This window comes from Carassius gibelio, chromosome A7, assembly GCF_023724105.1.
Source record: "Carassius gibelio isolate Cgi1373 ecotype wild population from Czech Republic chromosome A7, carGib1.2-hapl.c, whole genome shotgun sequence".
Taxonomy (NCBI): Eukaryota; Metazoa; Chordata; class Actinopteri; order Cypriniformes; family Cyprinidae; genus Carassius; species Carassius gibelio.
In genome coordinates, this window is record NC_068377.1 from 38904252 (window position 1) to 38916476 (window position 12225).

General features: G+C 35.0%; 1 pseudogene; it reads right to left on the reverse strand.

Moving 5' to 3' along the window:
- Positions 1–735: 735 nt before the first annotated feature.
- Positions 736–11406, reverse strand: LOC128017547 (uncharacterized; annotated as a pseudogene).
- Between the last annotated feature and the right edge of the window lie 819 nt (positions 11407–12225).

Consider the following 12225-nt stretch of genomic DNA (forward strand, 5'->3'; position numbering starts at 1 on the left):
GTTTGTTCAGCTCCATGAACATGAACAAATCAGGCTTCAGTATTCAGAGCAAATCCTATTTCATGTCTTATTCTTTTAGCTGGTTTTTAGTGATGTATTCTACATTTCTGTTGCAAATTTTACTAACTTGCCTCCAAGAAGATAATATAATACAGCTCATGCTGGATGAACAAGCTTTGATGAATTTGCTAGAATTAATTGTGACTGTCTCTGTTGGGAGCATCAGTACAAATGTGTTGAAAACTAGGATATCGGTGTAAAGATGCAGGTACTCAGTGTAATCAGTGTGTATTTTGCTACTTGACTTGCATCCAAAGACATAATTAATTCCTGAAATATTTTACACTTTAACAAAATTATGTTTGAATGGATAAATACTCATTTATTTGTATTTGTTATATATGTTATGATTAAAAGTTCTAAATTAACTGTTTCTTGAAAAACCAAACACAGCCTAAAGTCTTCTCATTAATTGTTTATTGAGTACTCATTTTAATGACAAATCAATTGATATTTTCTTGAAAATTACCATTTGTGATTGTAGTTACTTAGTATTTAGTTTTTCTGCAGAAAAAATAAAACAATTAACAGACATATGGCATACTCAAGACATTTTTGTGATCACATTTTCAATTATTCTAGATTTAAAAACATCAAGGAAATAATGATTAGGCAAAATATCATTCTAAATAGAAAAAGGCCCAATATACATTCAGAACGCGATTATTATTATTATTATTATTTATTTTTTTATTTTTTTATTATGCATTTAGCAGACGCTTTTATCCAAAGCGACTTACAGAGCATTCAGGCTAAAATCTTTTACCTAACATTTGTTCCCTAGGAATTGAACCCACAACCTTGCGCTGCTAATGCAATGCTCTACCACTTGAGCCATACAAACACTAATGCAATTAAATTGATAAATTGATAATTAATTAAAATAAGATAACTTCTTTATTTTCCTCTTGAAAAGTTTTCTCTGATTAATAGCCATACTAGAAATTACATAATAAAAACCCAGAATATATGCTCAACTATTCCCATATATGTGCTTCTACTATAATCAGTACTTGTATGCTGAAGGAATCTACTGAGTATTATAGACTGCCACTCTCGTAATTCTTAATTGTAATTGTTTGGTAGCTCAGTTCTAAGACTTTCCAGTTTTTCATTTAATTCATTCATACTATTATTTAGGTCCTCTACAGCCTCCCTTATTTTGATCACAAACTTCATGATTTCAGATTGCAGCTGTGATGACTGGTTTTGTGCATCACTGTGCCCTGATTCACTGTTAGTAGACCTAGTGGTTGATTCTTGTCTGGTCGCTATTGAAGCATAATCGCTGCGGAGTCTATGAATTTCTTTGGAGTCGAGGGCAATAAAGAAGATATCAACAGCTACAAAAAGTCCAGACAGAACCCCTGTAGCTGCTTCAGCCACACGAACAGATCTTGCGGTCTGAGCTGCAACTTTCCCAATACTTGCGGCTTCAGCTAAACGTATGAACTCTGAAATCCCTCCCAGCCCTCGTCCAAGTCGAGCTCCAGCACTTGCAAACACATTATCATCAGACTTTGCATTGGACACTGATATTCTGCTATTGTGTAATCTTATTTGTTCAATTTCCACTGCTATTTGGATGATTTGGATGCAGCAGCTTATGGAGGCAAATTTTCTTGTAACTCTGCAATAATCATTTTGATCTTTTGGCGGTTTGAACGCTGGTTAACCATCTTTGTCACATTGCTCACACCAGCTGTGACTCCACCAGCGACAGCCACACCGATTCCCACTCCTGTTACAATCAGAGAAGCTCCGAAAGTGAAAGGAGTGAGAATAAGTCCGACAATAGATGTGATTCCTCCAGCCAGACCTACTACTCCTCCTGTGAGACTGCCAACCGTTGTGTTGTAGTGGACTGTCTCCAAACCATCAGCCAGCTCTTCCAGTACCTTTAGACTGACTTTAGCCTCTTTAGCTGTCTCTTGACTGTCTTCAGAATTTTTACGCACATTAAGCTCTTTTAAAGTTTGTGTGCTCTGAAAAAAAAAGTTTTATGAAATATTTTTTGTGTGTTTGACAGTTCAGTGTTTTGTTTAATTTCATTTCATTTACATCATTGCCAGTGTCTAAAACATTCAGTGTTTTATGACTTTAGGAGACAAAAGCAAAATATATAAAAAAGTGAACATTTTAATAAACTAACCTTTTCATAAAGGTGCTTGATAATGAAAGGCCTCATCAAGATCTCACAGACAGACGGTCGATTCGCTGGATCAATCTGAAGTGTGTCTGTTACCAGCTGACGAAGGTCCTCAGAGACCGTATCTGGCAGAGCTTCATAGGAGCAGGTCAGTATCTTTGAAATAATCTCAACTGTGTTTCTTCCTGGGAACTAAAGACAGGGAAAAAAAATTGTCATCTAGTTTGTAAAATAATAATAATATTATTATTAATAATAATAATACTAATAATAGTCACTGGACAAAAACTTTTTTTCTGAGACAAAACAATCAGCCCACCTTCAAGTCCAAATCAAAGTTGAATTAGAGTAGGTCATGTGTCTTTAATCTTCATTTGACCCTCTAACTCTTGCAGTCTCTATTCTATTTCTATTATTACTATTGTTTTCTTTAAAAAAAAAAAAAAGCCTCTAAAACTAGCATTATCTATTCCTTTTTTCTATTCTATCTTCTTGTTTTCTTTTATTTCTTATTAAAATACAACCCTCTAACACCAGCATCCTTTATTTTATTTTATTTTTTGACTCGATTTATTTATTTATTTTATTTTATTTATGTACTACATGTACTTCATTAGGTTAATCGTCACATGACTTCAATATTGTTGTCCTTTTGTTGGTTTTGACTGATTATATTGTCCGCTTTGGATAGAAGTGTCTGCGAAATGACTAAATGTAAATATAAATATATAGTTTAAAAGCGGCTTTACAGAAAATGCATATTTCAAGTGCCATTTCACATTCAAGCAATGCTTTTTTTTTTTCCTGAGCCACTATCAAGATTCAAAATGCAATATCAAAGGAGAAAACATTATTTGATAACTGTAATCTGAACAAGCGCATGTTCAAGCATTGAAATTACAATATGAGCGCAACAGGACCACAATGATGTAGTTCTGTGTGGATATTCAGCATACCAATTTTGAATTTATTGAAAGTTATTGAATGGCTGCAGAGAACTATGAATATACTGTAATACAAAAACAATATGGATGTAACGATTCACTCACAATGCAATATGATTCATGATAGGATTTTCTTTTTCTTTTTTATTGTAATGTACAGCAATTGGGAGTAGTGAGTAACTTATGTGAGCTTGTTAGGTGCTATATGATTAAATAAAAAACAAGATTCGAAACAACGAATGTACTGACTGATCGATAGTTTAATATCAGCTAGTATCTCTAGTTGAGTGATAGATGCTCAATGAGAGTAACCTGGAATATATCTATATTACAAAATCAGTGTACTTTAAATATCTATTTATTAAAGCTTAACATTGATCTAAACATGTTCAATTTGATAAAAGAAAAACAATCTTACAGCACACTTCTGCATGCACATCTCATAGATGATACAGCCCAGACTCCAGATTTCACTGTAAAGATTTGAAGATTATGAAGATTAGAGTTTTAATATTCAGCTATGGAAACTGTTTAGTCATAATAGTATAACATCAGAAATGTTTTATGTTTATTACGATTTGTCATCATAAGGTCTGCCGCTCAAAATCTCAGGTGCAACATATGAGAGTGCTTCAGTTTTTGTTGTACGTGCGTCAGTGGACCTGATAGGAACATCAATACATTACAGATCACAATATTTCATGTAGTACATGCTGAATAATTGAATAGTCAAGCCACACTTTGAATTAAATGAGCACATACAGTACCATTCATGAATCTTTCCAAACTCTCCCAGACGAATGGTTCCACATGCAGTGAAAAATACACTCTGTTATAAGACAAAACACACACACACAAGACAAAACACAAAACAGCAAAGTTTTGGTTATAGCTGCAGTATTAAATTAAAATAATTAAGGTGAGACACTAAGGTGGAAAGGGAGCATCAAAAATACACTATCTGCGTCTGTAGATTTCAAATACAACACATACGACACAAGGCCACTTTCTCAAAATGAGATTTTCTCCTGCACCGAGCCAGTAAAAACCAACTCAGAAGCACTTACATACACACACTGCACATACAACACACTTCACGGTTTTATTCCTTTCTATAGGCTATTCTGGAGTTTTGCAGAGGGGTTTGTTCATTTATATGAATGATTTTATCCAAAATTTTATTTAAAAAGAAATGGTTTGAATCTACATTTTTCTGGATGTTGAAGGTATTTTCAGATTCACCCTATATAAGAAAATTCCCCTTCAAAGATTACACTAATACCAAAGCATATATAAAAATCAAACAAAGACTCTGAACTGATTGTATTGTCTATATATATATATATATATATATATATATATATATATATATATATATATATATATATATATATATATATATATATATATATATATATATATATAATCTCAATGGAAAGTATGATGATATCCATCCATCCGGCCATCTGTCTATCCATCTATCATCTATCTGTCTATCTATCTATCTATCTATCTATCTATCTGACTATTTCTATCTATCTATCTATCTATCTATCTATCTATCTATCTATCTATCTATCTATCTATCTATCTATCTATCTATCTATCTATCTATCTAGCTAGCTAGCTATCTAGCTAGCTATCTACCAGTAAGCTGGTGTGTAGTGAGCATAGTGGTGCACTATTTTACCCCTTTACAATGTAGAGCGCTTAGAAAAGCATAGTGGCGCTATATAAGTGTAATGAATTATATAAATGTGATGAATAAATCACATTTCATCCGGATTGAGGGAAGAGTACACGCAGGTCGCACATATGCCTTGAATTGTTTTTGCACTAATTAGTTTGTCCACAAGGTGGCATCACTGGCCCAGGACGTTGTTTAACAGCTAAAAAGAGAAAAGACTGAACAACAACAACCCACCGGAGAAAGGCTGCGTATTCAGCTGAGCCCATAGACTGTATAAAACATGGACGTAGTGTCCGTGACATCTAGACCATAATCATTTTCTGAACCAGGCAGTAAACATGTTTTTTTTTTTTCTGCTGTAAAGTTGGATATTTTAACATGGGGAGCCCATGGCATTGACTCCCTTTTGCAGCCAGCCTCTATGTGCCAGTTGATAAATTACAGTTTAAGTCACTTCCTGTATGGGCTTGATGAGAGAGAGTGGGAGGTTGCTGCTTGGCTGAGCCGCTTCAGACAGTACGCCAGTATATAGCTCTTCAACCGACAAAAGCCTACTAAATGAAAAATAAATAAATAAATAAAAATTGTCTTTCAAATATGCTGTAATGTTGAATGGCTATAATTTATGGCTAAAATGGAGGTGAAAATGCATTAGATATATTTGAAATATGCAACATTTAATTTGGAGGTTCAATTTGAAATTATGACAATATACTAATATGCAATTAATCATGATTAATTACATAAACATTTGTGATTTTTTTTTTATTGACTGACAAACAAAAGGCAAAATAATGTTTCATTATTATTATTATTATTATTATTATTATTATTATTATTATATAGATTTTGATGTTCGTATTAGTCAAAAAGATATCGGGACTATATTAAACTATATTAAAATAGGAAACATATATTTAATATTTCACAATATTACTGGTTTATTTTTGATCAAATAAATATAGCCTTAATGAGCATAAGAGACTCTGAACTGAACTGAACTGATTTTGAATGGTAGCCTATATATAAAAAACTATATTAATGTGCCAATTTACACAGACACAGACACACACACACACACACACACACACACACACACACAAATCAGAATAAACATATCTAATTAGTTATCAGCTTCACAACAAACTTTATATTGCTTTCAAAAATACAGTGAAGCCAGTTTTAAAGCTGCGAGACAGAAGTCGTTTATTTCACCAGAAGGTTCAGTTTTGACATTCTGAATAAATGTTGCACATATAACATTAAAATAACAAATGAACACATGATATTTAAATGTTAATTTTGTACCTTTGGCTGCAGGTTTTTATGGAGGATCTGTTGATTATGCAGGTGCTTTAATGCCATGCAGATCTTCACAGTCCAGTCCAGAATCTGTAAATGCAAAAAAATAAAAAGTAAAAAATGCAAAAAAATAAAAATAAAATAATAATAATAATAATAATATGATAATAATTATAATAATAATTCAAAAAGCATTGTAGTACAGCATTGTAAAATAATACAGCAAGTATTGAAAGATATAGTGATATAATAATAATAATGATAATAATATTTTTTTTCAGTAAATAGTTAATTGATTCTTAACTTTACAATTTCATATGTGTAAGGTTTAATGCTCCTTCCTGATTACTGTCACTGCTACACCTCAACTCTCCCTCAACTTCCACACAGTCACCATTCACACTACACTTACTCTCCTCTGAGTTTAATCACACCTCATGACCACACTCATCAAGAACTGCACTTAAACCAGCACACGCTCTCTCTCTCTCTCTCTCTCTGTGTGTGTGTGTCTCTCTCTCTCTCTCTCTCTGTCTCTCTCTCTCTCTCTCTGTCTCTCTGTCTCTCTCTCTCTGTCTCTCTCTCTTTCTCTCTCTCTCTCTCTTTCAGTGCTGCGATTAGTTACTATTCAGTAGATTAGTATTGCACTAGAAATTGTAAAAATTAACTTTTAATTGGACAATGGTTTATGTGAAAGTTGTCATTGTTTTATTCATTGTTTTATTCATTATTCATTTTATTTGTTCGTTTGTTTGTACACTATGCCTTTGTCTTGATCCAAAGACCTAAGCTTGGCCACCCCACTGTCCCCCCCTTTTTTTTCTTTACAAGAAATGCATTTATTATGGCACGAAAACAATGAAATTTCTTAATGACTACATCAAACGGGAGACTTTTCAGACAGATATAGTACTTCAACTTCGCCTCAGCGTCAGGCGCAAGTCAAACGAGCGTGGGAAGTAAAATGTTCCACATGATCTTCAGTAGAATAGCAGTGAACTGCGGTCTGGTGAGATGTTGTTTCCTGTCCTGACAGTTGTTTTACTGTGCTCACGGTGCACACTGTTTATTTTATTTTTATTTTATTTTATTTTTACAAAGAAAACGAAAATTTTAAATGCTAGCATTTTTTTTTCTTTTTTTTAAACTTTTTATTAACCAATTCTTATCACTCTCTTATCACTGTCTCATCAGTTAGTATACAGTGATGGAGAACAAGCTTTTGGGAGTTTTGAGAACCGAACCAAGCTGACTAGGCAATAAAGCTACAGTGAGCCCCTTTATTAAAATACCTGGAGGTGGGGAATAATAGACAAATTCTTATAATAATAACACAAACCGTCTCAGGTTACGAATGTAAACATGGTTCCCTGAGTAGGGAACGAGACACTGCGTCCTCTTGGGGCCGATCTCACATGAGAGAAGAACTACGAATTCAGAAAGAGAGTAGTGCACTCATAGGCAACCCTTCTTGGTAAAGGGGAGCACTACTAAACTACCATGAGAACCACCCAAATAGCTCCTCATGTTGAGGGAAGTGATGTTTGACGTGTATAAATAAATACACACTGGCCTAAGGAACCAAGGTCTAACCATCTCAAGAAAGGGAATGAAGCTGAGCGCGTAACCCTTACCATACAGAATTTCAGAAAGTGCGCAGAGTCTTGCGTGAACACTTATCACTTAAGTGGATTTTAGAAAGTGCGCAAAGCTTTTAACATGCACACTGACCACCATGCGGTTTTCAGAAAGAACACAGAGCTTAGCGTGTGTACTTAAAGGTTCCTAATCATTGCAAAGGTGCCAAACACACGGGACAGGCAAGCTCAAATGAACAAACCTCTGATGAGGTGAGCATCACCTGAGGCAGCATATACAAGAAGACTTCCGTAACTGCCACCTCCACTTCCCACTTGATGCATCAGCAACAACTAAGCGGCCAGGAAGCCCCTCAGGGTGACCTGGCAGGACATCCATGAAATTCCTTGCAGTGCCGTGCCGGGCCTGATGATCAAGAAGGCTCCCACAGAAACCTGTGATCTAGCCACCTGTTACCAGAAACATGAAGCCAGAATCAGGGCTATCATACCGGCCAGACATAATGCCGAAGAGTGTTTAGAAAATACTGTAATTGAGCACTGCAAAGAAACTCACAGAGGATTAGTACACAAATAACCACCAGCAGTTTGATACATATATACAACATGGATCATACCGACCCACCCTGGTTCCTACGCTGGAGCCCCACTCAAGGGGCGACTCCCTTTAGTCCGGACCCTCAGTAAGTTGGTTACTATGAACATAGAACCAACCGAAACATCATAGGTCCAGCATAGGAGACTGTTATGCAAGAAGTTCCCACCTAACCTCGGCCAGGTGGAGAGCTGGTGGTTACAGGGGAATTAGGAAGGGGAGGATAAGGGCAGAAACGAGAACGCTGATGCATCATCTGGATCACATCTCTTAGGTCTTGCCTACCTCCCCGTGACCCACGATTCCTGTTACCCCTACCAGCAGGTGGGGGAGGAGTCATGACACTAGCCTTCTCTGCCCGTCTCTGATCCTCAAATCGACACAGACCAGGACCCCTATGTTCTTCAGTCTCAGACCTGGACCTTTGTGGAACAAAGGATCTGAAAGCAGCTGAGCACGCCTTCGCCTCCCTTAACTTCTCGATTACCATCTCAACGGAGATACCCGAAAAGTTTGTATGGCGAAATCTGAGCATCGAGAAGAAAGCCTTTTCTTTATTTCTGCCAGGTTCACCCACAGATGTCGCTCCATTACCACCATGGCCACCATTTGTCCTGCTCATGGCGGAGGCATCACTCTTAACAGTTCTTTCAGATGCACGCTTCAAACAGAACAGTCAGTGAAGACGAAGAAGAGAATGATGTGTTCTCCTGGCGCCTATTTATCCATAGTTGCACCGGTAGTGACATCAGTGGCTGTCGCCGGCCAACTCTTTGGTGTTTTTTCAATGTATGCTTTAGACACGGGTCACAACGAGGTGTCCCCCATAGCGACACAGTTCGAAGTTCCCTTGAAATGGAAATCTCAATTACAGTTAAGTATGTTTTAAGCACTAAAACGGTCAAATAATTTATAATCACATTTTTAAATTTAAATAATGAAGATGTCTGTGCCACCCCAGAATGGTTGCTGGCCCCTTATGAAAACATCATGGCTGCAGGGGGAAGCACGGAGGCATTCAGCTTGGCCAATTCCTTTACACAGAGTGTGCGTGATCGAATACGAAAGCGAAAGTAAAACACAAGCATTCAAAAGTGATTTCAATTGGCAGCATTTTGAGAATGGCTCCCTGATGTGTGCAAATTAGGATATGTACAAAATATCTCCCAATATCTAACCCATCTTTTGCTGGACTATCTCTTACTCTGTATTATGCTTGAAGAAAAATGTGGTCTCTATTTGCTTTTTAAATAATGAAAGAGTACTGTGAGTATGGTTGCACTTAATAAGACTAAAAGAAAAACAGATTTATTTTTATTTATACTGTTTTAATTTCTATGTTCAGTTTGTGGAAAGAACTTCAGTTAGGAAGTCAGAAATATCTTAAATCAGAAGATCTAGAGTTCATAATTCATGTACAGTTCTAAGGTCTGAAGAGACTCACACAGGAGAGAAGCCAGTCAGTTGAGTCTGTGGCAAAAACCTTTACAGTGCTTGGATATCATTGTCTTTTAATGCATATGAAAATTCATACTTAGTAAAACTAAAATGACATTCATTTCAAGGTGATTATTTAAAACTTCACCTCTCGTTTCGTTATCGTAAACCCAATCTTGTGTTTCCTCTCATTTGTGAGTGGTCTCATTACACCTCTAATGATTTATATATATATATATATATATATATATATATATATATATATATATATATATATATATTAATTATTATTATTTTTTTTATAAATGTGACTTGTAGGATAATCAAAACGACTTCGCCTCCCTTTCAAAGCAAAACCTCTTCTCTTGTTTCATGAAGACATGTTTACTGGCGCGAGCTTGGCAGTGGCATTGACCTGTCAATCACGAGAGATTGACTTATAGCAAACCACACCCATCCAGCCATCCAATTAATTCCCTATAGACAAAATCAAGTCCAGCCCTACATTTCTTCTTGATTGAGAAGCCATTTCAGATATATGCCACAAAAGAAAAGACAAGACAATTGCATATTCTGTTTCATGCTGACAATTTTGAAAACCAGCATATTGAAAACATTTAACCTAACAACACATGAACACTGCGACAAAATAATAATATCAGTTCAAATTTACAGATAACATTACATTTGTAGATAAATGATCTTTTCATCTTTTCCAACTGTTAACCAGTTTAATTCTTTAAGTCATGGAAATGGGTTAAATTTCACCTTCTATGAATCTAAAAACAAACCTTAGTTCCTTCAATTTCAGGTTTGATTTTGTGAGTTAGATCTCCACCCTCACAGACCTCCATTACAAGATGCAGACAGTGACGATCTGAAAACAGATTAATGCATTACAGTGTACTTTTAAATAATTGATTAAAGTTTGAATGTGAACATTACACATTCAAACTAATTGAATGCAGATCAAGTAATTAAAATGTATTTTAACCTTGGATGGTTTCCTTATGTTCAACTATGTGTGGATGATTGAGCTTTTTGAGAAAATTTGATACATCCTTCTGAAAACAGACAGATATATATCAGAATTTCTCTTTGCATTTAAACAATATTATCATCAAAGTGTTTGTCTCACCTGGTCAGCATTCAGCTTTTTAATGACAAACTGATCACCACCTTTATTTTTCACCATTGTTTTATTCTCTTCTTCACTCACTATTGTGTAGCCTTTGTCTTTTAGAACTGACTGATTGCTCCCCATCTCTGACGATTTCTGACTGAGAAAAGCAGCGGTAAGATTTATGAACATTATTATTATTATTATTTAATTAATTAGTTTAAAAAGGTTTCCTGATGTTTCATACTGCTTTCATAAGTTTCCTTATGCTTTCTTTAAAAAGTTATTCATCTATTTTTATAATTACTTTTTTCTGATCTTTCTCTAATTCAGAATAGTGTTTATTATTATTATTATTATTATTATTCATACAGTTTAGTATGCCTTACCCGATCAGTGTAAATTACTGAGAGTGATTCGTTCTTCAGATGCTCCTGTAGTTTGAAATGGTGAAAATGTAGTCCCCTCCTCTGAGGCTTGAGAAAAGATCTCTGTATGTTGTACTGAACAGAATCTGCCGTCAAATGTAATTCATGTTATTTTTGTATGGCTAATGAAGGAAAAACAAGGAAGTAACATAAAGGTGAATGTGTGTCACGTGTGCCATAGTTTGCCACTCACATTATTATAACAAAACAGTGAACTGGGAAGTTCTGACAAATTGAATCTCATTTGTTTCACTTTGTAAAATGGACAACAAAATAGTGATTATTCTTGGATTGTTGAGAGTACTATATAGTGCAACATAAATGACATCATTTAACATAATTCATTTGAATTAATTCTTAAATTGAAACATCTCAAGCATGTGAATTCAGAGGAGGACCACCAGACAAATATATTACTTTATGTTGCCTAATGCTTAAATAGTAATTAAAACAGATGCACTTTAACTCTAGAGCACAACTTATAAACCGTGCCTTCCAGACTCATTGAAATACGTTGCTCTGGCTACATTTCTATGCACTTTAAAGAAAGAGTTGCTATAATTTTGCTCGTGTTGTAGATGCACATTTATTAAACAGTCCAGTCTTATAAAAAAGTATGTGTGTGATCATATTTTACAACAGATGAAAGTGTAAAGTCCAGTAATGGTGTGAAACCAATGGTGTAGTTCCTTGTGATCATATTACTTTAGAACTCACAAAAATAAAAACTGTCCTTGAATGCTGAGCTCATTAACTTGTCAAACAGGATCTCAAACATTTTTAAGACAGCAGTACGTGGAAATATAAAAATATCCTGATGGTAAACAATTCAGTCTATATGGCATTGATGACCATGAGTGTATAATTTTTCATAAATTTCATTTGTTTGTTTACATTTTTTT